Source organism: Alexandromys fortis, unplaced genomic scaffold (assembly GCF_014885135.2).
Source record: "Alexandromys fortis isolate MF-2015 unplaced genomic scaffold, M_Fortis_MF-2015_v1.1 scaffold_120, whole genome shotgun sequence".
Lineage (NCBI taxonomy): Eukaryota > Metazoa > Chordata > Mammalia > Rodentia > Cricetidae > Alexandromys > Alexandromys fortis.
This window is the reverse complement of record NW_026067999.1, coordinates 3,692,038-3,719,727: the sequence shown is the minus strand read 5'-3', so window position 1 is coordinate 3,719,727 and position 27,690 is coordinate 3,692,038.

Below are 27,690 nucleotides of genomic sequence, written 5' to 3'. Positions count from 1 at the left end.
ACAAAATAATAACAGGCAACAACAACAAAATCAGTAGTTGTATATGTATTAATAGCAAACCCTATAAGGAAAGGAATTAAAAACGAGAGTAAAATATGGAAATGCCTTCCAATATTTAGTGATAGGAATAATTAATATTTTTGAAATGGTCATAGTACAAACAGCTATCTATGGTGTTAATACAATGTCCACAATTCCAGTGAATTTCTTTACTTTTTAAAAATTTGCATGCAAATAGCCAAATTATGACATTATCATGCATAGATGATTTTTATTGACTGACTTCACTGTACGCCCTTCACCTAGTCCCTCTCCCCTTTTTAGCTAGAGTAAGCCCTAATTGGGGGTTAATATTATAACAATTCTCTTACCCTCTTTTCTCTTACTCCTTTTCTTGAAGACCTTTTCTCCCCATCATCGTCCTAATCTAGTTTTTAAACCTATACCAGTAAAATAGCCCACAATGTATATATGCATATATAAAAATTAAACTTTTATGTCTGCATATGAAAAAATAATTACCTTTTGCACTAACATTAGAAATGACAGTTCCATTGGTTTTGAGAGAAATGTCATGACTTCATTTTTTGTTAAGGCTGGAAAAATTCCTTTGTGTGTGCCACATTTAAAAATCTTAGAAAAAAAGCAACTTCAGAATTCACATATTAAAGGATTATACACATTAGTGATTAACTATGAGTCACCAATAATGCGTCACTGTCACATTAAGGAAAGAAATAAAAGCACTTGAAGGAAGAAATAATAAAAGCACTTCCCCTTGGAATTGGTTAACAAAGAGCGAGTCCTGATTTGAATTATCTACTTTATACTCCTTGTGTCTTTCATCCTCGTCTGTCTGTTGTATGATCTAAATCTGTGCCCGTCTAATAGCTGTCTTGTGTGTTGCTGCTGCATGAGTTGTGTCTGTCTGTGTCCATACCAAGGGGCTTTGCTTTGTGTTTATTGAACATGACGGAAAGCGCCACAAGGGAAGGAATGGGATGCTTTACAGAAATCCTTAACAGTTTTTTATAAGGGCTTAAGTCACTGGCTCTAACTGAACACAGCTGACCCAGACAGCAAACATCATTGTTTATCATCTAATACGCATAAATGAACGCTTTCAACATTTATGGTAGACTTTAGGAAGTTGTTTTCAACTTCTGTATTTGCTGCTTTCAGCAAATGATACCCAGGCATTATCTGGGTCAGGAGCATGAAGGAATACATAACTTTAGGCTGCAGCTCTGTATTCGCTTAGGTTATAAAAGTTGATTGCATGTGAAATCAAACGCGAGTAATATTGGTTTTTACATTTGTTCTCCTAAAGGCACATTCAACAAACAGGTTGAGTGCACAGGAAGCTAGCCATCCTAAGTCAAGTGACCTCAGGGTGTATGATTAACTTTGGCTGTGAGGTTCAAAGTTCCGTTCTCCTAGAATGTAAGGGGTATTTTCATCATATTGCACGACCACACACCTGGCAGCTCAGCTGGAAGAGACATAGCAATCTTGAGCAAAATGAGTAATGCTACAAGCATCTCAATACCCCATTTCAAATTACATTACACAGCAACAGAAACAAAACCAGCGTGGTATGGGCAGAAAACAGGAATTTGTATCAATGGAGTAGAATAGAGGTCCTAGAAATAAATTCATGCAGTCACAGGCATATGATTCTTGACAGCGTTTCTAAAATTGGACACTAGGGGAGAACGGTATCTTCAAAAAGTAGCTCCATAAGAATCAGATGTCCCTAAGTAGAAGAATGAAACTAGATCCCTATGTCTTACAAAGTACAAAAAAAAAATTCAGTTTAAAGTGAATCACATACCTTGATGTGAGAGCTGCAATTTAGAAATTGTTAGAGAAAACATTTCAAGACATAGGCATAGGCAACAGCTTAAAGAAGATGCCAATGGCTAAGGAAATTATCACTGACAAATGGACAAATGAGATTGCATAAAATTTTTAAAAAATTGAACAACAAATGAAACAATTACCAGAGTGATGAGACAACTTACAAATCAGAAGAACTGCCCTAGCTAGTCTATTAACAGGATATTAATATACAAAATACATAAAGAAGTCTAAAATGCTAAACACTAAAATAACATGCAATTGGTTCAATAAATTGGCAGGTGAATTTAAAAGACAATTCTCAAAAGAAGTACTACTAGTCAATAAACAAAAACAGCATGCACAATGTATTTGGGGACTATAGAAATTTAAGTCAAGACTTCACTGAGATTCCATCACACTCTAATTAGAATAACTATCATCAACAAACAATAAGAAATGTTGGGAAGATTGTGGATGTGGGAGGGATTGTTAATATTTTATATTAATGAAAATGCAAATGTAGATTCGTTCTCAAAATCTATCCTTAGAATGGCCATATGATCTAGCTATAACTTTCCTGAGTGTGGTGGTTTGATTGCAAATGTCCTGTGTTGGTTCATCTGTTTGAATGGTCCCATGACCAAAAGCAACTTGGGGAGGAAAGAGTTTATTAGGTGTGAATATCCCAAAAACAGTCCATCATGAGGGGGAGTGAGGGCAGGATAGAAACTGAGGCAGCATGAAGGATTCCCGCTTCAGTGTCTTGCACTCATGTCTTGCTCGGCTCGCATTCTTCCACCACTCAGGACCACTTGCTCAGAGACAGTGAGCTGGGCCCTCCTGTATCAATCATTAGTCAAGAAAATTCTCCACAGACATTTCTCCAGGCCAGTTTGATGGAAGGCATATTCTTAATTGAGGTTCTCTTCTCAGTTGGCACCAGTTTTGTCGAAAAAAAAAAAAAAAAAAAAAAAAAAAACCTAGCCAGCACACACCCACACTCCAGCTCTGATAATCCAAAGGGTCTTTAGAAATTTGGCTTATTTCTCATTGAGAAGCTATTCATTATTTTAAGTGTGTTTTTGATTGAAGTAGAATTTTATCACTTTCCCTGCCTCCTTTCTGACAACCAGCCCCTCCCAAGAATCCTCCCTTCAGCCCCTCACAAGAACCCTCCCTCCAAACCTTCCCATCTCCCTACTCTCAAGCCGATAGCCTCTTCTTGTTTGATTATTATTGTTACGTGTGTGCACCCGCACATGCACACATAAATACAAACAGTTGGGTCCATTTTTGTTCCTGTGTGTATATGGTTTCTGGGCTGACTACTCGGCATTGGACAACCATTCAGCAGCCTCACTGAAGGGACACTGTACATGTGGCTCTGGAAAGCCTTGTCCCTCTCCCCCATTTTCCCTGTCTTGCTAAAATTGCTAGATGCCGCCAAGGTCTATCTCCTTATTTGGCCACTTCCTCCTCCTGAGGCTGACTACCCAGGTCCAGTGATCAAAGTATTGAAATCTAGCAATCAAAAGCTCCCTTTGGCTCACCTAATTAACATGCCCAATTAAAATTAAACACCTGATTTTAATACATCCATTTTATTTTTATAAACTGCTGTTTTCCTATGTTCCATGTCTGTCTCCTTTCCATTCAGAGACAGCCCTTTGTCCCTGGGAGACAAATATCCATTTCCTCTTTCTTGTTCCCTCCCCCTTCTCCCTATTCCCCTATCTCTTTTACCACCAGATCCTGGCCCATTCTAACACAGACCTTCCCTTCTCCTTGTAAAAGTTACACCTGCAAGGACATTGCTGCTGGTTTTCAGCCTGAGTCAGAAAGCAGCCAATTTAACTTTTCTTTCCTGCTTAATAAAGGATCCCTCTTTGAAAATGGGGGTTTGGGTGTGACTTGTGCCTAATCCCGGGTGAGGGGAAGCTCTTGTTGTACCCTCCACTCATCTCTGGAATAGTCAAATTCCTTGCAGTCATTGGTTAACTGTAGTTCTTTGTTTAGAGGTGGGACTGGTTCAATGCAATCTCTTCCATCCTCCATGTCAGCAGGGTTGTTGATATTTCCCTTGTTCTGGTCTTGTTTATGCAGCCATTTCTAAGAGAGCCTTTTTCATCATAGACTTCCTGGTAAGTATTCTGTCCCTTACACCCTTTCGGTTCTGTCTTTCATGATGTTCCTTGAACCATAGATGCAGGAGTTATGATATAAATGTATCTATTGGGGCTGTGTCCAATTGTCATTTTCTGTGATGGTTTCCGCTTGCTGTAAAGAGAGGCTTCTTTGATGAAGGGTGCTAGCTACACTTATACCTGAGGATTTGGATGGAGGAACCTTTGAGGAGAGAGCTTGTGGTGGTTGTCCTTTTGGACCTGGGTTGCCATACTCAGTATGATCTTTTCTAGGTCCATCCATTTACCTGTGAAGTTTATTTCATTTTTCTTCACAGATGAACAATATTCTAACATGTATATGTACCACATTTACATTATCCATTCATCTGTTAAATGTCATTTAGATTATTTACACTCCCTGGCTATTGTGGAGAAGGCAGCAATGTCCATGGCTGAGCAAGTATCTGTGGAGTAGGATGTCCAGTGCTTTGAACATATGCCAGCGAGAATCATAGCTGGGTCATAGGATATCTTTATTTTAATTTCGAAGACTTTTGAGGATTCAATCTAGAAAACAATGTCCATTTTGTTTTCTAGAACAGCTACACCATTTTGTTACCAACAGTGAATGAGAGTTGCTCTTTCTCTGTAGCCTTGCCAACATTTGTTGTCAATTGTTTTGGTGATCTTGGCCATTCTGCCAGGTGTGAGCTGAAATCTCCTTTACTCTGAGTTTTCTTAATTGACAAGGATGATAAACATTTTTTCGTGTATTTCTTAGCCATTTTTCTTCTTTTTAATAACTCTATTCAGATCCCAGGTCCATTTTTTTAATTGAGTCATTTATTTTCTTTTCTCATTTTTTGTTTGTTTGACGTCTTTATATATTCTTGGTATTATTCCTTTATCAGCTGTATAACTGACAAATTTTCTCCCCCATTCTGTGGGTTTCTTTACTCGATTTATTGTTTCTTAGCTATACAGAAGCTTTTAAATCTTACAAGGCAGCAGCTGGTAATTTTTTACCTTAATTCTTTGGAAAACATAGTCCTGGTCCGAAAGTCCTTTTCTATACCTGTATATTAGAGAATACTGCCTATGTTTTCTTCTGGAAGTTTTAGTTACTGAAGAATTATGGAAGGATTAACACGATCTGAGCCTTGTAATGGCTCAGAATTGGGGTCAGACAGAAATGGACTGAAGATGGAAGACTTTCTCTCAGCTCTACCACTCATTTCCACTGTGACTTTGGCATGTTCCTGAGCCTCTATTTATCCTCTCTGCAAAGCAGAAAGAAGAGTGTTGCTGTGCTCACTACATTATTGGAAGAACCAAAGGAGGCACTAAATTTTTTCTCTTTGTTTTTAGAAACTACTGATATTAGTAACTTCAGTTCCTGTATGAGTCAATCTGTGGAAATTTGGTTCTATCGTACTGTCTCTTTGCATATTCCTTTGCAAGTGCTTAGCCATCTTTGTTATCATTATTAAGTCCTTTATTGTCCACAGGTGATTTGTCTGAAAACTGAAAAGTAGAGATCTGCAGACGTCCTGTACTGAAGTTCAGACACATTCTTCAGGAAAAAGCTCTCCAAGAGAATTAAATCTGTTGAAAGCTACTGCTTTTTCATTCTTTCCACCATCCTGAGTATGGTAGACCACCATAGGCCCCTAATTAACTATTTTTGAGTAATTAAATGATCGATGTTTGACACAAGTCAAATTTAACATTTCTTGGTTGTTCCATATACCTTAGGTTAGAAGTCCCGGATCAGGTGAGCTTATTGATATGGGCAAAACTGGTATCAGTCGTAAGAAGTGAGAGCAACAGGTAACAGTCTGACATTAAAAGAGGAAATTAAAGGGCAAACTTTAATTAGAAATAAAAGCCACATGCTCTGGAGAGGAAACAGCTATCCATATCGCAATAGTCCCCTTAACTGCATTATAGTGTCAGCGAATAATTGACATTCCTAATAATGACTGTGACATTTTTTAAAATGTTAATTTCTGTTCAGTGTGTTCTATTTAAAAATTCGGGGTGGTGCATAAGGGATTCAAGCAAGATTTACATTGTAGACTTCTAAAACATGTGATTTGCAATGTACCTTAGGGATTACCTAGTCTCTTTTCTAGATGAGGAAAGTCAGCTCAAGAAGTGGGAAATACACTTACGCAAGGTCAGGCACCCAAGATGCACAATTAAACTAGAAGGCTTTGTTTGCTGACTAAATGACATTTTTCCACTGCTCTTCATCTTCACAGACATAAATATGTAATTTGAGTGTATTACGACTGAGAGTTTAACATTTATTGATTTAATAAGAATATATTTCACCTATTAAGAATTTTTCCTCAACTACTCCTTACTGAGTCTGCGTGTTGTTCAAAGAAACAGTAGATCCGATATATGTGTGAAAGAAAAAGAATGTCCTTGCCTCAAGTGACTTAAATTTTGAGAGGAGAGGGGAATTTTTACATAGAAGAAGTCAGAATGATATAAAGTTTCATGTGTGTAATTCAGCAGTCCGCATGCATAGCATCTCACACTAGGAGCTCCGGGAATCCAAAGAGAGGAAACAGCAAACCACAACAGGTCAGACATGGGCATTTGGAAGGGGAAGCTCAGCTAAAATAGACTCATATTCCTGTAGGCTTTGTAAAAGACAAATCAGAGGCTCCCATACAAAGAACAATATTAGAATACAGGAGGATGAAGACTGGGGTTGTGGCTTAAATGTATTTACTTCCCATGAGTGAGACCTGAGGCCCTTGGTTTAATCCCTGGTATTTTAGAGAAAGGAAATAAAACCTGCTAGGAGAGGATAGAAATTGGGATAACATTTAGAAGTCATGTCATAATGCATATTCTTTAAAAATATTATTCATCAAATTTGAGTACAGTAAATATTAAGATTTGAGCCTTCCCTGAAAAACCATAAAATTAAAGGATATAAAAATAAGGAAAATTGTCCAACTACTATAGAACATCATTCTTTTGCAGAAATATGATGCATAACAAATATGCAGATACTATTTCAAGTAGTCCCACCAAAACAAGGAAAAGTTTCCTCTGGCCCACCACTTTAGGGCCACTGCTTCCATTGCCAGAACCTTCTGACACCACTGGTATTCACTCTTATAAGCTTTCTGGATACATCTATATCTACCTCTCTACTAGAATAGTTCCACTTTCACATGGCCCTCAGAGATAGATGGACATGCCTTCAGCCAACACTCATCAATTATAACTGAAGAAGCTATAGTATATATGGTACTCAGCTGGAAACAAAATCAATAGTGCCTACCAACTTAATGCCCTAAGATACAACGTCATCTGGACTTTTGTTATAGAACTTTTTCTTTTCTTACTATTTCAACCTCATAGTTCATTATTGGTCCGTTTACACCCTGTCATTTTGTTGTTGTTGTTTAATTTTGGTATTATATGTACCCAAACAATTCCATGATTTTGTATATGTTTTATATAGTTGGTTATAATAATCTTTAGTGATTCATTGTATTCATTTGATATTAGTTGCAATATCTCTGATTTTGCTGATGTATTGGTAACTTAAGATCAACTACATATCTGTACGGTTGCAAATTTCTCAACAAAACACAAGCAAAGTACAGCAACACATCAAAATTATTATGCACCATGATAAGTGGGATTTATTCCAAAGACGCTTCAACAAATGCACATCAGTAATGCATTACAACACATGAAACGACTAAAAGATGCAACTAATGTAATAAGGCATTTAATACAATTCAGCGTGGCTTCAGGATAAAGCCCCTCAGAATTAGATATTGAAGGAACATACATCAATTAAGGCTGTGTATAATAAACTTATAGCTGAAATCATGCTAAATTGTCTGCAACAAGACAGTTATATTCACTTTTACCACTCCTAGTCAGCATAATATTGCTAAAACTTTTAGCTAGAGGAAACGGACAAGAGAGAGAAATAAAAGTTTTCTCAGTTGAAAAAGAAGAAGCGTGTTTTACATGATCAAATATGTAGAAAAACCTAAGGACCCCAGCAAAACTTTGAACTGATAGTCAAATCCAGGAAAGTCTCGAGTTATGAAATAAAAATTAAAAAGGCAATAACATTTATGTGCATCAATGACAGACTGGTTGCAAAAGAAGTTGAAAATGAATGCTATTCACAATAGCGACTCAAAAACCAAATGCCTAGAAATGAAATTAACCAAGGAAACGAAAGATTACTTATAATGAAAAATTTAAGATATTTGATGAAATAAGTTATAAGCTACAAAGTGGAAATACATGATCATGCTCATGAATTAAGATTAATATTTCTAAAATGTACATAACTACCCAAAATGATATATAGATTCATGCATTCTGCATCAGAGTATCAATGACATTCTGGCCAGAACTAGAAAGAAACAAATGCAACATGTTTATGGGACCACAAATGGTCTCAAAATAGCTAAAGAAAAATGCTGTGAGAGGAATATGGAGGCATCATAATTGCTGATGTCAAAACACACTACAAAACTATAGTAACTACTGTAATAAAACTATATTCATACACCAAAGCGATACAACAAAAAAATCCAGAAATTAATCTATGAATAACACCTAACTGATTTTCAGCAAACATGTCAAGAACATACATTGGAATAAGTCTTTTCTATAAATGATACTGAAAAACTAGATAAACATAGGCAGAATTACGAAACTAGGTCCCTGTCTCTTATCACATTCAAAAATCAACTCAAGGACTAAGGACCTAAATGTGACACACAGCACTGTGATATTGCTGGGCAAAAGATATAGAGGAAACAGTATTAGGAGAGGCAAATACTTTCTAAAAACGACTCTAGAATCACAGGTAACTCTAGAGAGATAGGACTATATCTAACCAAAGAAATTTCAACTCAAGAAAACAAACAAAAAAAAAGACCCAACAGTGAATAGACAAAATACAGAATGGGAGAAAATATTTGCCAACTCTTCTTTTGACAAGGAGCAGTATCTAGAATATATGCAAATAAAAATGAGCAAATGATCCTGCTAAATGGGCAAACGACATAATCTACATCTTCAAAGCAATTTATAGGTATATTGAATTATTCATTATCTCCCTTGAAGGGCAACCTATGTTTTGTTTTGAACCAGGCTTTTGCTTGGCAGCAAAGGCTGGGCTGGAACTCACTCCACAGCCCAGGATGGCCTCACGCTTGCAGCAGTTCCCCTGTGTCACCCACCCAGTTGTTGGGAGTACAGGTGTGAGCTGTGACAACCAGCTCTACAGGCAGCATATTACGCAAGCCATCAGCCAGTCCTGCCTTCTTAGATGTCAAAACATTTCTTAATTCCATTAACAGGCCTTGTCACTCACTTGTTTAGATCCTATCTTTCAGCTGTATTATTGCTGCAGCTTCCCAGTGCTGCCTGCTGGGGATTGCACCACTTCAACTCACATTCCAAATGATAGACACAGAATCCTTTGCAAACACACTTCAGAATATGTCCCCTCCATGTTTAACACGAATCACAGATTTCGATTCAGAAACTGTCAGGTTCGCAACTCTTCTGGAGCAAATCTAAAAAAAATAGTCCCCAGTTCAAATTTCCATCAAAATGCCTTTTGTTTTCTTCCTCTCTTCAGCTATGTCATCTCCTTTTCAAAACAAGGAATTTAAAAAATATATCAAGACAAAATAAATGAGAATCTGAACATTTTCCAAATCAAATATTAATGATTTCAATATCTACAGATACACACAGAACCTAAAAGATTAGCCTCTGCACAGTACTAAATGTGTCAGAATGAGTTTAGTTTATCCAACTTTCTCTTACTGATATGATGATAAAAGCTATAGAAAGGACAGTTTTTGCCATAAGCACATTTCTAACCTAAATATTCTGTAATGCTTTCAATGATTAAGATATTATTTTACTTAAGTAAGGTGGCCAATCAACTTAAATGAAATACTAATTCTGCCACATTTTAGTAACAGGTTGGGTCTCAGTTACAGAAAATCTTTGTGAGGAAGATAAAATTATATGAAAAGTGAAGTCCCATGCTGAGGGAAGAAGCTTGGTAAAAAGCAGTTAAGTGGGGAGAGGTCTATCTAATTTCATGTCTTAATTATATTTGACAATATCTAGTCCAAAAACTCTGCCCTCTAACTGCCAAATGTGCCCTCAGTCATACGACTGACAAAGAATTGTGGCATATGCCATGACAGGAACCTAACAGCATAAGACAAAACATTCCATACCGTTTGTAACATGTGTAACCTAATTATTTAAGCAGCTGGTTATTCGGCTACTAATTCATAGGAGGCTTTTCTTCATGTCTGGGAAGTTTGTTAAGCTCCCAGAGATGAGGCCAATAGGCATCAAGTGTCTAGTTCTCCGAGACACAGAATAACTGTTTCAGGGACCACCACTGTCCTCTATCGTGTTTGAGAGGAATCCCAGGAGACTTACTAGAAGAAAATAAGAAGTGAGAGAATTCTGGTGGTTTTGCTTTCTTTCTTGTGTGAACATTTTCTCTTCCCTCATGCAACCCAAGGGACAAACCACAAATCCTTGAGAGAGATGGATGGCATTCCGCTCAAAAAAGGACATTTCACTGGGCAACCGAAGCTTACTAGATGTGACATATCCGCAGGAAGGGTCCTTTGAGACCAGAGCAAACGCAGCTGGGTTCTTGGGGAGACCTGCAAGCACGGTCTGACTTCGGAGAAGCAGCGGCCCTAAATGCTACACTGTCCTTTGACCAAGCCAGAGTCACCTCCTGACAGCTAGAAGGGGAACAATGGGAGCAAGTATACTGCCAAGACTGGTGGGAGCAAGAGAGGCACATTTTCCTGCAGGCCAGCTAGACGCTGTGGAAGGTAGCCAGCTGCAACCATTTTGAAATTATCTGCCCATCCAGAACAGGGCAGTGCCCTACGAGATGTAATGCCAAAGGTTAGAAGTTCAGGGGGGTGTTCTGAAATCATTGTGAGCTTGGGCATAGGCTGGACCAATACCAAGGCCTCCACAAGGATATTTGAGGTTAGATACACAATGAGATAAAGACCTGCAGCTGTGTATTTGCTGATCAGTTGCTAGGGCCACTCAAGAATTGTTCTTTGCCTGTCGTGTGCATACATTTCAGAGGCTAGCCAAAAGTAGGGGGGGGGACTAAGTTCTAGAATAAGCTAGTCTTTTTCTTACTAACTGCTGGTCAGGCCTGAGCTAAGAAGGGGAAAGGGGCTGGGAGACATCTCATTTAAGTGCTTGCTTGCTGGATATTTCACACCTTCATAACAAGACAGGCATACTGGTGCTGTTATGGGTCTGGGGTCCTTCAAAGATTACCAGTCTGACTCAAGTTAATTTTAGTAAATTAAAGACTTTTTAAAATTGTTTTTATTGAGCTATATATTTTTCTCTGCTCCCCTTTCTTCCTCTCCCCTCCCCATCTACCCTCTCCCAAGGCCCTCACACTCCCAGTTTACTCAGGAGATCTTCTCTTTTTCTACTTCCCATGTAGATTACATCCATGTATGTCTCTCATAGTCTTTTTTGTTGTCTAGGTTTTCTGGAATTGTGAATTGTAGGCTATTTTTTCTGCTTTATGTCTAAAAGCTACTTATGAGTGAGTACGTATTATATTTCTCTTTTTAGGTCTGTGTTACCTCACCCAATAAGTCATTTTCTATATCCAACCATTTGCCTGCAAATTTTAAGATGTCATTATTTTTTCCCACTGTGTAGTACTCCATTATATAAATGTACCACATTAATCTTATCCATTCTTCAGTTGAGGAGCATTTAGACTGTTTCCAGGTTCTGGCTATGACAAATAATTTTTTATGAACATAGTTGAGCACATATCTTTGTGGTACTATTGAGATTCTTTGGGTATATACCCAAAATGGTATTATTTGATTTTGAGGTAGGTTGTTTCCTAATTTTCTGAGAAATTGCCACACTGGCATCCAAAGTGGCTGTACCAGTCTGCACTCACACCAGCAATGGAGAAGTATTCCCTTTACCCCACAACCTCTCCAGCATAAGTTGTCATCAGTGTTTTGATCTTTGCCATTCTTATAGGTGTAAGATGGAATCTCAGGGTTGTTTTGATTTGCATTTCTCTGATGACTAAGGATGTTGAACATTTCTTTAAGTGTCTTTCAGCCATTTTAGATTCCTCTGTTGAGAGTTCTCTGTTTAGATTTGTACCCCATTTTTTTTCTACTGGATCATTTGTTTTGCTGATGACCAATTTCTTGAGTTCTTTGTAAGTTTTGGAGATCAGTCCTCTGTCCAATGTAGGGTTGTTAAAGATCTTTTTCCATTATGTAGGCTACTGTTTTGTCTTGTTGACGGTGTCCTTTGCTTTACAGAAGCTTATAAGTTTCAGGAGGTCCCACTTTTTACTTGTTTCACTCAGTGTCTGTGCTACTAGAGTTATATTTAGGAAGTGGTCTCCTGTGCCAATGCGTCCAAGTGTATTCCTACTTTCTCTTCTGTAAGGTTCAATGTGGCTGGTTTTATGTTTGATCCGTTTGGACTTGAGTTTGGTGTATGGTGATAGATAATGGGTCTATTTTCATTCTTTTACATGTTGAAATCCAGTTATGCCAGCACCGTTTGTTATATATGCTTTCTTTTTTCCATTTGATATTTTTTGCTTATTTGTCAAAAATCAGGTGTTTGTAGGTGTGTGGATTGATATCTGGGTCTTCAGTTTTGTTCCATTGGTCCTCCTGTCTGTTTTTATGCCAGTACCAGGATGTTATCAGTACTGTTGCTCTGTAGTAGAGTTTAAAGTCAGGGATTATAATGCCTCCAGGTTTCTTTATTGTACAGGATTGTTTTGGCTATCCTGGGATTTTTGCTTTTCCATATGAAGTTGAGTATTCTTTTTATGTCTGTGAAGAAATTTGATGAATTTTGATGAACATTGCATTGAATTGGTAGATTGTTTTCAGCAAGACTGGCATTTTTTATGTTAATTATACCTACTCAAGAGCATGAGAGATCTTTTCATTTTCTAGTGTCTTCAATTTTTTCTTCAAAGATTTGAAATTCTTGTCATAGAGGTCTTCCACTTGTTTGGTTAGAGTTATACTCTAAGATATTTTATGTTATTTGTGGCTATTGTGAAGGGTGATGTTTTTCTGATTTCTTTCTCAGCCCATTTATCATCTGTGACAAGGAGGGCTACTGATTTTTTTCAAGTTAATCTTGTATCCTGCTACATTACTGAAGGTGTTTATGAGTTGTAGATGTTCCTAAGTAGAATTTTTGGGGTCGCTTATATAAACTATCATATCATCAGCAAATAGTGAGAGTTTGACTTTTTTTTTTCAATTTGTATCCCCTTGATCTTCTTTTGGTGTCTTATTGCTCTAGCTAGAACCTCAAATACTATATTGAATAGATATGGAGAGAATGGATAACCTGGTCTTATTCCTGATTTCAGTGGAATCACTTTGAGTTTCTCTCCACTTAGTTTGATGTTGGCTGTTGGCTTGCTGTATATTGCCTTTATTATGTTTAGTATGTTCCTTGTATCCCCGCTCTCTCCAAGACCTTTATCACAAAGGGATGCTGTATTTTGTTGAAGGCTTTTTCAGCATCTAATGAGATGATCATATTTTTTTCCATTTATTTATATGGTGGATTACATTGACAGATTTTTGTATGTTTAACCATCTCTGCATCTCTGGGATGAAGCCCACTTGATCATGTGGATGATTTTTCTTATGTGTTCTTGGATTTGGTTTGCCAGTATTTTATTGAGTATTTTTGCATCAATGTTCATGAGGGAGATTGGTCTGTAATTTTCTTTCTTAGTAATGTCTGTGTGGTTTGCATATCAGGGTAATTGTAGCCTCATAAAAAGAGTTCCTTCTGTTTCGATGTGTGGAACAATTTGAGGAGTATTGGTATTAGTTCTTCTTTGAAAATCTTGTAGAGTTCTACACTGAAATCATCTATCCCTAGGGTTTTTTTTTGGGGGGGGACTTTTTTTGATGACTGTTTCTATTTCTTCAGCAGTTATAGGTCTGTTTAACTTGCTTATTTGGTCTTGATTTAATTTTGGTAAATGATATTTATCCAGAAAATTGTCAATTTCCTTTAAGTTTTCCAATTTTGTATAGTATAGGTTTTCAAAATATGAACTAATGATTTTCTAGATTTCCTCCATGTCTGCTGTTATGTCCCTTTTCATTTCTGAATTTGTTAATTTGGATATTCTCTCTCTGTCTTTTGATTAGTTTGGATAAAGGTTTGTCTTTTGTGTTAATTTTCTTGAAGAACCAACTTTTTGTCTCATTGATTCTTTGTATTGTTTTCTTTGTTTCTATTTTGTTTATTTCAGCTCTCAATTTGATTATTTCCTGCCATCTCATTCTCTAGGGTGAGTTTGCTTCTTTTTGTTCTAGAGTTTTCGTTCTGTTAAGTCACTAGTGTGGGATTTTTCCAGCATTTTTTATGTAGTCATTTAGTGCTGTGAATTTTCCTCTTAACAATGCTTTCATTGTGTCCCATAAGTTTGGGTATGTTGTGCGGTCATTTTCATTGAATTTTAGGCAGTTTTTGATTTCTTCCTTTATTTCTTTCTTGACCCATTGATGATTCAAGTGAGCATTGTTTAATTTCCATGTGTTTGTGAGCTTTCTGAAATTAGTGTTGCTGTTGAATTCTAATTTTAAGCCATAGTTATCTAATAAGATATATGGGGTTATTCCAATTTTTTTGTGTCTATGGAGGTTTGTTTTGTTACCTAATATATGGTCAATTTTTGAGAAGGTTCCATGAGGTGCTGAGAAGGTATATCCTTTTATGTTTGGATGGAATGTTCTATAGATGTCTGTTAAGTCCATTTGATTCATAAAATCTGTTAGTGCTCTCATTTCTCTGTTAATTTCCTGTCTGACAGACCTGTCCAGGGGTGAGAGTGGGATGTTGAAGTCTCCCACTATTAGTGTGTGGGTTTTAATGTGTGATTTAAGCTTTAGAAGTGTTTCTTTTACATATGAGGGTGCCCTCGTATTTGGGGCATAGATGTTCTGTATTGAGATTTCCTCTTGATGGATTTTTCCTGTGACTAATAGGAAATGACCTTCTTTGTCTCTTTTGATTTATTTTAATTTGAAGTCTATTTTGTTAGATGATAAGATAGACACACCTGCTTGTTTCTCAGGTTCATTTCATTGGAAAATTTTTCCTAATCCTTTACTCTGAGGCAATGTCTGTCTTTGAGGTTGAGGTATGTTTCTTTTATGCATCAGAAGGATGAATTCTGGTTTTGTATCCAATCTGTTAATCTCTGTCTTTTTATAGGTGAGTTGAGTCCATTTATATTAAGGGATATTAATGACCAGTGATTGCTAGTTCCGGTTATTTTTGTTTTCCTTGTTGGTGATGTTATTGTGTGTGTTTCCCCTTCTTTAGAATTTACTGCTGTGACATCATCTGTTGCCTGTGTTTTTGTAGATGTAGCTAATTCTTTGGGTTGGAAGTTTCTTTTTAGTACCTTGTATAGGGCTGGGTTTGTGGCTAGGTATTGGTTAAATCTGATTCTTTCATGGAATATCTTGTTTTGTCCTTCTATGGTAATTGAAAGTTTCCCTGGGTATAGTAGTCTGGGCTACTCAGTTTGTATTTTTCTTTATTGTCTCTTTCTGTTTTTAAGTCTTGAATCATTTCTTTCATCTGTTTGATTGCTTTTTCTTTAAGGGATTTATTGACTTCTTCCAACTTTTTATTTTTTTTTTCATTTCCTTGAGAGATTTTTTATTTCTTCTTTAAGGGCCTCAAACATTTTTCTAAAGTTATTTCTTAGATCATTTTCTTCTGCTTCATTTATATTGTGGTGTTCAAGTCTTGCTGTTGTAGGATCACAAGTGTTTGTTGGTGTCGTGTTGCTCTTTGTGGTGTTGAATGTGTTCTTACGTTGTCTACCCATCTTTTCCTCTGATTGGTGTAGTTGGGGCTGTATTTCTGGTGATCAATCTTCCAGGTGCCAGCAGATCTAAGGCTAAGATAGTTACTCCTCATGGTGCAGTCAGGGCCATGGTTCCATTTGCCCCAGAGGTCACTCGGCATTTGTGGAGGTTGCTCATCACTCCCAGGGGTCTCTCTGCAATCCCAGGGGTTATTTGGCCCTGTTCCCACTGAGGTTGCTGCCTTAGGCCTGCTCCCTCAGCAGTGGTTGGCTCCCTTGTTCCTGCTCCTATGTAGGTCATTGCGTTGGGCCTGCTCTGGCTGAGGTCACTGGCTCAGGCCTGTTCCCACAGATGTCTCTGGCTTGGGCTGCTCCCACAGAGGTCCCTGGTTTGGGCCCAGTCACACAGAGTTCTCTAGCTCGGGCCTGCTCCCTCAGAGGTCCCTGGCTTGTGCCTAGTCCAGCAGAGGCCTGCGTCAGTGGTCACTCCCTTGTATCTGCTCCTGTGGAGGTCGCTGCCCTGAACTTGGTCCTGCTGAGGTCACTAGCTCGGGCCCGCTCCAGCAGAGGTTGTCTCAACCCTATTCCCACAGATGTCCCTGGCTTGGGCCTGCTCTTGCAGAGGTCCCTGGCTTGGGGCCGGTCCCACAGAGGTCTCTGGCTCAGGCCTACTCCCTCAGAGGTCCCTGACTCACACCCAGTCAGTCCCACAGAGGTCCCTGACTTGGGCCTGCTCCCTCCATGGTTGTTCCCTTGAACCTCTAACTTAGAGACTTTTTCTTAAGAAGAGAATGGCCAAGACCAAACCAGAGAGAGTTCTCTAAGTAAGGCTCTGGTTATTGTTAGCCCAAGGACTATAAAGGAAAAAATGACAGATATAATTTTGACTGGTTATAGGCAAGGTTTGATTTTGTAACAGACATCCAGCAGGTGCCTTAGCCATCCAAGCAAGCAAACATTTCATACAAAAGCAGATCTTTAATCCTGTGACCCATTCATTACCTTGTAGGAATAGCTGAGGAAGTGAAATATTTTGCAACAAACAGCAGTTTTTTAAAGAATAGTCCAAATGCACAAGGAAGTGGCCCATCTTGGGCCAGCTGACAGGTTGCATTCAGAGTAGGAGCAACTTATTCTTGACTATAAAAGCTAAAAAAGAAATTTTGTGTTTACGAGTCAAGCACAATAAATTTATCCTTTAAACACAATATTCACCATCACTGTGTACACCTGCAATTCCAGCACAGGGAAGGTGAAGGTACGAAGATCTCTGGGGCTTGCTGGCAAAATGAGTCTAGGCAACCCAGTGAACACTAGGTTCAGTGAGAGACCCTGCCTTATAAAATAGGCTGAGGAAGATTCCCAATACTGAGCTGTGTTGTCTACGTGCATGTGAGCATGGGTGTGAAACTCTCTATCACACATTTGTGATGACATCTTTAATTGTTTGAATTTTAAATTTTAAGTGGATCTATCTTATTTTGTAAATAAGACAACATAAAAAGATAACCAATGAAAATTTCTGGTCCTGCCTCTGTGTTTCAGTGCCCCATATTTCTCCCTAAGTGGTGACTATTTGTATTAGTTTTTTATGGGTACTGTAACAAATTATAAAGGCTGGTGTTCTAAGACAATAAGAAATTTATTCTCTCAAATTTCTGACCTTCAGTACAACTGAGTGAAAAGCAAGGGGTTAGCAGGGATATGCTCACTCTAGAGGCTTGTCTCTTTTGACTGTTAGAAGCTGCTGGCATTCCTTACAAACAGCTGTATAACTCCATTATCTGAGTCAATGAATAGGTTACCCCTCTTCGTGTATAGCCTCTCTGTCTTTCTGAGGATAATTGTGATGGCACTGAGACTTCCTCCCACAATACTGCATAGTACGATCAACTTGATCATCTTTTACCACACAATTTAATCCTTACACATTCCCAAGAATAGGAAGTAGATGCATCCTTGGAGGCTTTTACTCAGCCTACCATAATTTCTTACACATATTTGTAAATATAAGCAAATGGAACCAGATAAAAAGCATATTCATACTTTTCATTTTCCGGCAAAAGTCATAACAATATACTGTCCTGTACCTTGGACTGCTAATCTAACAATATATGTTGATGCAAAAGATTCTGGTATAAGACCAGCCTGAATTATATAGAGAGTTCCAGGCTACCCTGGGCTACAAAGTGAGACCTTATGTCCAAAAACAAAAACAAAAGCACAACCTCACAAACCTCACAATCTCATGATATTCTCATTCTCTCTCTCTCTCTCTCTCTCTCTCTCTCTCTCTCTCTCTCTCTCTCTCTCCCTCCTATCCCTCCCTTCCTTCCTCCCTCCCTCCCTCCCTCTCTTTTCCCCTCTCTCTGTCTGTATGTGTGTTACAAATTCTTAGAATATTTATCACTAAATGGGCATTTGCAATTTGCTGAATTAGTTCCTTCCATTATTATCAATCTTTTTCCATTCCAAACAGTGACAAAGCAAATAACATTGTATGCACGTATGCACAAATATACATAAAAATAAATTTAACCACAATTTTTCCAAAGAAGAATTTCTTTGTGACAGCATATATGAATTTGCAATTCTGTATAGATATTGCCAAACTACCTGCCTAAGGGATGTATCCATCTCCACTCCCACCTGCACTGTATGAGAGTACAAGTTTCCCCACGTTCTTGACAGCAGAACATATTGTCAAACAACACTTGGATATGTGCCCATCTTAAAGTTGAAATATATTATCTTGGTGAATCGTTTTTGTATATGTGAACAGAATTTTTAAGACTTGTAGAATAGTCCATCATATGAATGAAACAAATTCTAAATATCTTTTCCTATAGTCAGACATATCATGTTCTGTCATTTGAAGTAGTACAGTGATAATATCTGAGAACACATCATTTCTTGCTCCCTTAGAATATATTTCTAGCAGTGCATTTGCTAGATCTTAAGAATCTCAGGTCATGGACACATACTGTGAAACAGTCTTCTAGGAAAGTTTTACCTGATTTTCACCAGTTGTATGAATCAGATACCAAAAAAAAATTGAATTTTGATTTTTTTACAAGACTTGATAGTTATACTAGCTAAGGTTGTTAGCCCTGGGATGATGACAATATTACATTTATTAGAGGCTTATTGTTTGCTATTTTCATCAACACTTTATATATATTATTTTATATAGGAACCCATTTTATAGTTGAGGAACAAGAAGAATTCAGCTCTGAGCCAGAAATCTATCTATGTGTGAGTTTTCAGGTCCAACTACACAGGATTATGAAGGCTTACTTGGTAGGCTCCTCACGAAAAAGGAAACCTCCTTTCCCATATACATGCTGAAAGTCAACACCCTTCAGGAAATGCAGTTAAAACACAGATGACTTCATCAAGACCATAGAGAGAAGGAGAAGACCCTGGAGTTACTTTTATGTTCTTGAATTCACTCCTAGCTAATTTATTTCCTGCTACACCTAATCCTCAGGGATGGGAACTTCTTGTTTGGAATCTCTCAATGACAAGATTTTCTCACCTCTGTAGTGATGTAGATAATCTTCCATCCATGCATCACAATTCCACGGAGCTTGTGGTGAGGGGTGGGGGTTGGGAGTGGGGGTGGAATAAGAACAAGAAGACTCTGCTTCTTTCCCTGATTTAGTCTCCTCTTACATTATGCAGCAGACAAGCCAATGGTTACTTAGATGTTACTTTCATTTTGATGTGTCCTAACCAGTTACTGTAAAACTAGGCAGCTCGGTTCCCTCCAAGCTGAACTCCTGAAAGACATTTAGCCTAATGGAGGTGGAATAACTAGCCAGATCTTCCTAACTAGTCAGTGCTGGGTTCCACACTGGAACTCTGGCTGCCTATTTAGAAAAGAATATTCTTGATATTATATATGATTAGTTGAAAGCCATAAAATAAATTAGTGCATACAGAGTTCATAAATGGTATACTTTAAGTAAGACTTGCTACACATTACAAGTAATAAATAGGTATACAGTGTCTGATTTCCATGTGAACCCTCCAGAATTGAGATATGTCATTGAGGGAAATAAGTTTCTCCTATATCTATAAACTCTAGAAAATTCTCAATAATTCCCATTAATTCTACTTGTAGATTTGCTTCTCTCTAATGACTATAAAAAGACTGTTACCTTTTGCAAAAAAAAAATGTCTTTTCTCCCTAATCTGAAAAATGGTATATTTTGATTGTAATATAGGGTTCACATTGTTTGGCATTAATTTTAAAGCCAGACATTTTTTGGTGCTGATAAATAGGCTATAACCTGGAAAATTATTCAGTTCCTACTACCTATATATTACTATCATTATGCTAGGACTCTGAGATGTATGTATGTGCATATTCCTGAGTGTTAGACAGCTTATGCAACATGTGTAAGGCCCTAGGTTTGGTACACACATACACACACACACATGTATTCTACTATGTTACCCTTGATTTAAAGTTTGCATAACATATTTTGTCTACATTATTACTTTCTATCTTTCTACATATTATTTAAAGCATATCTCATATATACAGTACAAACTAAGCAAAAATGTTACCAATAATAGTGATAACCTTTAAAATATTCATTTATTTTGTATTTAATGTAGGTACTGATATAGTAGGATTTATACCCATAATCTTTTTTTTATAGATTTATTTATTATGTATACAACATTCTGCCTCCATGTATGCCTGCACGCCAGAAGAGGGCGCCAGATCTCATTACAGATGGTTGTGAGCCACCATGTGGTTTCTGGGAATTGAACTCTGGACCTATGGAAGAGCAGCCATCTCTCCAGCCCTATACCCATCATCTTGATGCTTGTTTTTATTTTACTCACCTATTCTATGTCCACTTATTATTTGCCTTTTTGATTAATAAAATTTTGCTATCTTTTAGAACTTAATACATGAATGTCATATTTATATCATTTTCCACACCTTTGTGTTCCTTTCCAATTCCTGCTGTGTCCCATACTCTATTTCAAATCCATGGCCTCTTCAATTATTGTTTTACATACGCTCACATTACTGAGTCTATTTAGTGTTGTTCATAAGTGCACGTCTCACATATTTTTCTGGCATTAGTATTTGGTCAACAATTTAGCTACAGTTACATAAAATTATGTCCACAAAAGCCACTCTGTATATCAGTATGGGATGTCATTAAATAACTAAAAATAATTCTACTGTTTGACACAACTATACAATTCCTTGGCATATGCCCAAAAGACTTAACATCCTACTCCACAGATACTTGCTCAACAATGCTCATAACTGTTATATTCACAATAGCTAGGGAAAGGAAACAACCTAAATATCTTTCAATAGAAAATGGATAATGAAAATGCAATACATACACTATAGAATTCTATTCAGAAAAAAAAAAGAAATCATGAAACTTCTCAGGTAAATGGATGAAACCAGAAAAGATCATATTGAGTGAGGTAGCTAAGACCCAGAAAGACAAACCTTGAATATCCTCTCTTGCTGAAGGCCCCTAGCTTCAAAGCCTCAGATATGAGTGTAAACCAGGAATGTATAAAGGGATCATGGGGGCTTGGATTGAAAGAGGGATAACAGGATACAGGTGATAGTAAGTGAAAAATGGAATAATGGGAGGGGAGCTCCAATTGGAGAGGAGGGAGGGAGGTCAATACAGGAGGAGAAGTGGAAAAAACAAATAGCACCAAGAGTGTTTGATAAAACTTCAAGCAATCCCATTATTTTGTATTTACCTAAAACTGTTCACAATACACATATATACATTGCCATGATATAGTTACAGATATAGTTATGTATCTTTAAAAAAAAGCATGCCATCAGGCCTGACAATGCTCCCCCCAAAAAGCTACAGACTAATAAAATCCCTAGTACCATGCATGAAATACCACATTTTCAATGGTTGATAAGAGCAGTCTAAGTGACTCTCAAACAATATAAACTATCAGTGTAGTCCTTGGTTTCTTCTCAGGAGTTAAGGATGCACCCATATTGCTGAAGACACTGTACAGTTGGATGATTATAAATGGACCTCACACAAAGCCTTTTTAGTGTAGTCTAGTTTCCATGGTTCCAGAAAATACTATTTAAGTTGCCAAGGAAGGGAAGAAATTAATCAGGTCTACCCTGCTGTGACACCTATGAACTACAACAAAGATCAGCATAGCAAGATATCCATAAATTTATACTAATATGTTTATGGTAACCAACAACTATTTAATTGAATCTAGGGCACACTCAACAGAAAGGAAATCATGCCTGGTACTGAAATCCTTGCCAGCTTCCCAGAAGTAGTGAGGCTATATACCTTAAAAAAAAAGAATCTATTATAGTCACTTCACTAGAAAAGAATAATTCCTGACAACCTTCTAAATCTTATCACAACATCTACAGATAAGTGTAGCTATCGCTGCACATGAAAGAATCCTCTCTTCATATCAAATCATAGAAAACCACAACTGTACATAATACAGAGATCAAAGGATCATGAAGAACCCAACAGATAGCTACATCACAATTCTTACATCTATGGCTAAAGGAACATCATGGAAGAGAGAGTAGAAAGACTATAAGATCCAGAGGACCAGGAAGTCTGTGATGAAATGGGATCCTCTAGAATTGGCTGCACAAACAAGGCTTGAACATTGACAATAACAATAGCCATCCTAAGATTGTTAGAGGAAGGCCATTAGTTTGTCCCCGGCTGCTTAGCCCTAAAATAATCACACAGAAACTGTATTAATTAAATCACCACTTGACCCATTAGCTCTAGCTTCTTATTGACTAACTAGTAAATCTTAATTTAACCCATTTTTATTAATCTGTATATCACCATGAAGTCATGGCCTACCAACAAAGTTTCAGCACATCTATCTCAGCTGGTGGATCCATGGCATCTCCCTCTCTGCCTCCTTCTCCCAACATCCAGTCCAGTTTTCCCCACCTACGTAAGTTCTGCCCCATCAACAGGCCAAAGCAGTTTCTTTATTCATTAACCAATAAAAGCAACACATAGACAGAAGGACCTCACATACCATAAGAAAAAATGAAGAAAAATTTAAGTGGATCCTACCCCTAGACAAAGAGCTACTGACAACTAACGACTTCTGTGAACAGGAGAATTAGCCTCTTCCAAAAATAAAACTTACTGGCCGACCAATTCAGAATGGTCACCTGAAACCATACACATATAAATAACAAAAAGGGACTGGAAAATAGTATTTATATGTTTATGTACACACATAACAGTAATAATTAAAGAAAAGGAGACTATAAACTTGAGAGTGGGTGGGGCATAAGAGAGATTAGAGGGAGAGTACTTAGGATGGCCTGGAGGAACAAAAAGGAGATGAGAAAATGATGTAATTTTATTTCAATTAAAAATTTAAAAATGAAAATTTATATTGAAAATAAATACCCTATCAGAAATATTCAAACATCAAATAATATATTCATATGCTCACTTAAAATTTATGTACATAGATCATTCTTTTTTCTTTTATATATTGTGTCTATGAGACTAATACATACAATTGCTCCTTTTTATTTCTGAGTAGTATTTCATATATGGATGAATAACACAATTTGTTTATATATTTTCTTTTTCAAGAACATTCTGGTTATTTTATTCAGTAGTTATTAAAATAAATATATCATGAACATTGATCTGTACGTGTTTCTATCAAATTTTTTTCATGTACATTTGTAAGCACCTAGCAATGCTAAGTAATCCATAGAGGGGTTCTATTAACTTTTACTTAAAGGTCGAACATGCATTTGGCCTTATTATATACCGATATATGGCATTTTGTCTGATACTTCTAAAACCTAACAAGCTTTAGACCTCACTTATTATACTGAATCATCTTAGGGTTGTTACACAGTCTTGTTTCACAGATACTAATGTTATGACAATTATCTTGAGGAGAAATCATCATTTATACTTACACAGTTTTAATGTGTTCATATCCTATTTCAGTTCCAAGTTCTACTGTCATTCCATTTTTCCCTGAATCATTTCTTCTAATATTTTTAGAGCACTCTGAAAAAATGGAATCCCCTTGATCTTTGTCTGAAAACCTTCATTTATGATGCATATTTTGATAGACATGGGCTTTTGATTTCATTTACTAAAGTATTTGTATGTGTGTGGGAGGGTGCAATGGCAGGGTGTTGCAAAGTCAAAGAATGACTTGAAGGAGTTGGTTCTCTCCTTCTATCATGTTTGTCCCAAGGATCAAATTCAGGCTTTCAGGCTTGATTGCAAGTACCCTTGAGTCACTGAGCCATCTCTCCAGTCCCCACAGCCTCATGTTTTAAAAATAAGTTTATTCTTTCAGCTTATTTATATGATGGATTACATTGATAGATTTTCGTATGTTGAACCAGCCCTGCATCTCTGGGATGAAGCCTACTTGATCGTAATGGATAATTTTTCTAATGTGTGATAGAGAAATCTTTCTTCAAACCTTTGCTATTAACATGGTGTTTGTTATTAAAGTCTGAGGCTTCTATCAAATTTCCTACCAATAGTTGATCAGTTTCATCATTATCTTGTGATAGATGGCCTGATAGACCAGTATGAGATCTAATATATGTCATATACAAGAGATTATTTATATTTCTGATTATTTCCAGTTATTGAATAAATACCAAAGTTAATCATGAATCATCTGAAATAAGTTCAGAGGTTTCAATATGTAAAACAACTCTTCCTGCATATTGAGAGTCAGAAACTTGTTGTGGGATAATACTCTTGTACACTGTAAAGATTATCACTCATACTAGTTTAATAAGACACTGATTGGCCAGTAGCCAGATATGAAGTATATGTGGAGCAACTAGACCAGGAGAATTCTGGGAGGAAGAAAGGCAGAGAGTCAGTTTCTAGCTAGATATAAGATGAGAATGCCTCACCGAGAAAAGGTGCCAAGCCATGTGGCTACACATAGGCAAGAATTATGGGTTAGTTTAAGTTTTATATTTATATTTTATATTTAACTTATGAGCTAGTTAAAAATAATGAGCTAATAATTAATAATTAAATTAATTTATAATTAATTTAAGCTTCCATGTGCTTCATTGGGAACAGGCATAACAGAAACTTGTGCCTACAATAACTATATTAAGAGGTTTGGAAAAACCTAATAATATCATGAGACTAGCATATAATTCTGACTTTTAAACAGAATCATATGGGCTATGAGCTACTTTATTTACATTTCCTGACATATAACCTGCCATTTCTTGTTTATCTGCATCACTATAGAATGTAGGGGCTTCAGAAATTGGTGGACCCCACACAATGTGAAGAAGGTTCCAATTATGTTTCTTTTATAAACTGAAGTCTCTTGCCTTAGGGATATTTATTGCTAATCCCTCCAAAAAAAACACAGCAAGCTCTTTCTCAATGTTCATTTTCTGTTCATAATGAGGCAATTTTAGCATTAGTAAAAGGCACTACAATTTTTTTCTGATTCTATCCTTGTTAATTGACAAAGTCATAATTTTCCTTTCAGAATCAGTTCAGAAACCTTTTCTACATTGGTTTTATTTTAACTTTATTTTTTTACTTTGTATGAAAAAATCCATTCTAAAAATCATTCCACATAAGAATTCCTGTGGGAGACTGCATAGAAGATAAAATAACCAGACTACAATCAAGCACTAGATCTAAATGACCCACATGTGCATCCTATAATTTCTTTTCTACCAAAGCCAATTCTCTCTCAACATTAACTGATAACTTTCTTGGACTATTTGAGTCCTTATCATCTTGTAGGTTTGAAATAAATTACCTAGTTGTTGAGTTGTCTATCCAGTTGTGGAACATAACCAGTTAATATCTCCTAATATTTTTTTAAAAATTATTGAGTTTGTAATTGTTACTTCCTGATTTGTACTTTCTATAGTTTTTTTTTTTTGTAAACCTATTTTATATCCTAAGTAATCTATAGACCTTCCTCTCTGTACTTTTTGGGTGTAATTAATAATCCCCAACAATGCAAAAATTTCTTTACCTCTTCAAACATTTTTTCCTAAGGTATCTAGTATGAATCAAGTAGTAAGATATACCATATAATGGTAAATTATAGATTGAGAAAACTTTATGAATTATTTCCAATAGTTGTGGTACAAAAATATTAACACAAGTTGGGGCTCTTTAACTTCCCTTGTAGAAAAACTTTCCACTGATACCTTTTAACACACGGGGACTTATTATAAGTAGGCACTGTGAAGGCAAATTTTTCTCTATTCTGTTCTTGTAAAGGTATAGTAAAAAAGCATTCTTTTAAATCAATTGCTATACTAGACAATCCTTTAGGTAATAAAGATGGCAAGAAAATTCCAGGCTGTAAAGCACCCATTGGCTAGATCACCTTATTAATAGCTCTTAGATCTTTTTACCATTCTCCATTTTCCAGTTTTCTTTTCATTTGCACGCGAAATTTGAGAAGTCATTGTTTTTTACCGCTGAGTAGTATTCTAATGTGTATATATTCCATACTTTCTTCATCCATTCTTCCATTGAAGGACATCTAGGTTGTTTCCAGGTTCTGGCTATTACAAATAATGCTGCTATGAACATAGTTGAACAAATGCCCCTGTCATATGATCGGGCATCTCTTGGGTATATTCCCAAGAGTGGCATTGCTGGGTCCAGGGGTAGGTTGATCCCGAATTTCCTGAGAAACCGCCACACTGCTTTCCAAAGTGGTTGCACAAGTTTGCATTCCCACCAGCAATGGATGAGGGTACCCCTTTCTCCACAACCTCTCCAGCAAAGGCTATCATTGGTGTTTTTGATTTTAGCCATTCTGACAGGTGTAAGATGATATCTCAAAGTTGTTTTGATTTGCATTTCCCTGATCGCTAAGGAGGTTGAGCATACCCTTAAGTGTCTTTTAGCCATTTGAACTTCTTTTCAGTGACAAATATAAGAGCATTTCAAGGACCGGTTGTTTCTTTGATATGCTGAGCATTTAGCTGCTCTTGTACCAACTGTTCTAATGCCTGTAATTTTCCTGATGTCAAAGGTTTTTGTTCCGCCCACACAGGTTTGTCACTCAATCATTTTAAAGGTAGGGCTGTTGGTACCTTTAAAAGATTAATAACTGTTGTGCCTTGTTTATGTACAACCAGTTCTGTTCTTGCTAACACCTTTTAATATTATCTCATAAGCATTTTTTATTTTACAGTTTATTTCTGAGATTGGAGGAATGTTAATCTGGGTTTTTCATGGTTGTACCAAATCATGTACCCATAAATTCATTACTATATTAGCCACATATTGCTTTAATTTTCGTATCTGTCCTTCTGGTCTTGTACACTTGACCCATCTTGCACTTTGTTTTACTTGAGATAAAACCCTAGAAGCTAAATATTTACCTCCGGAAGAGACCAATCTGAATGCCAAGATTTTAGTGAATTATTGTTACATCTATGCCTGTGTCTGGTAAACCTTCAATCACAAAACCATTTATTTGTACTTTTAGTTTTGATCTTTGATCATTTATAGAAGTTTGTCAAAATATATGTTTTAGGGTCTCTCCTGAAAATTTTGTTTTATCTACTGAAGCTCTTCTGTCACTCAGAGCAGAATGGTTTTGTACAATATGCATTAAGTCATTTAAAAGCTCTTTGGAATAGTTTCCCCAAGGCTGACAGGGAATAAAATATTGAAATTGACATAGGGATTTGCAACAGACCCCCTAAGGCATTTCCTAATGGCAAATGGTTACCTTATCTGTCCCATGGTGATC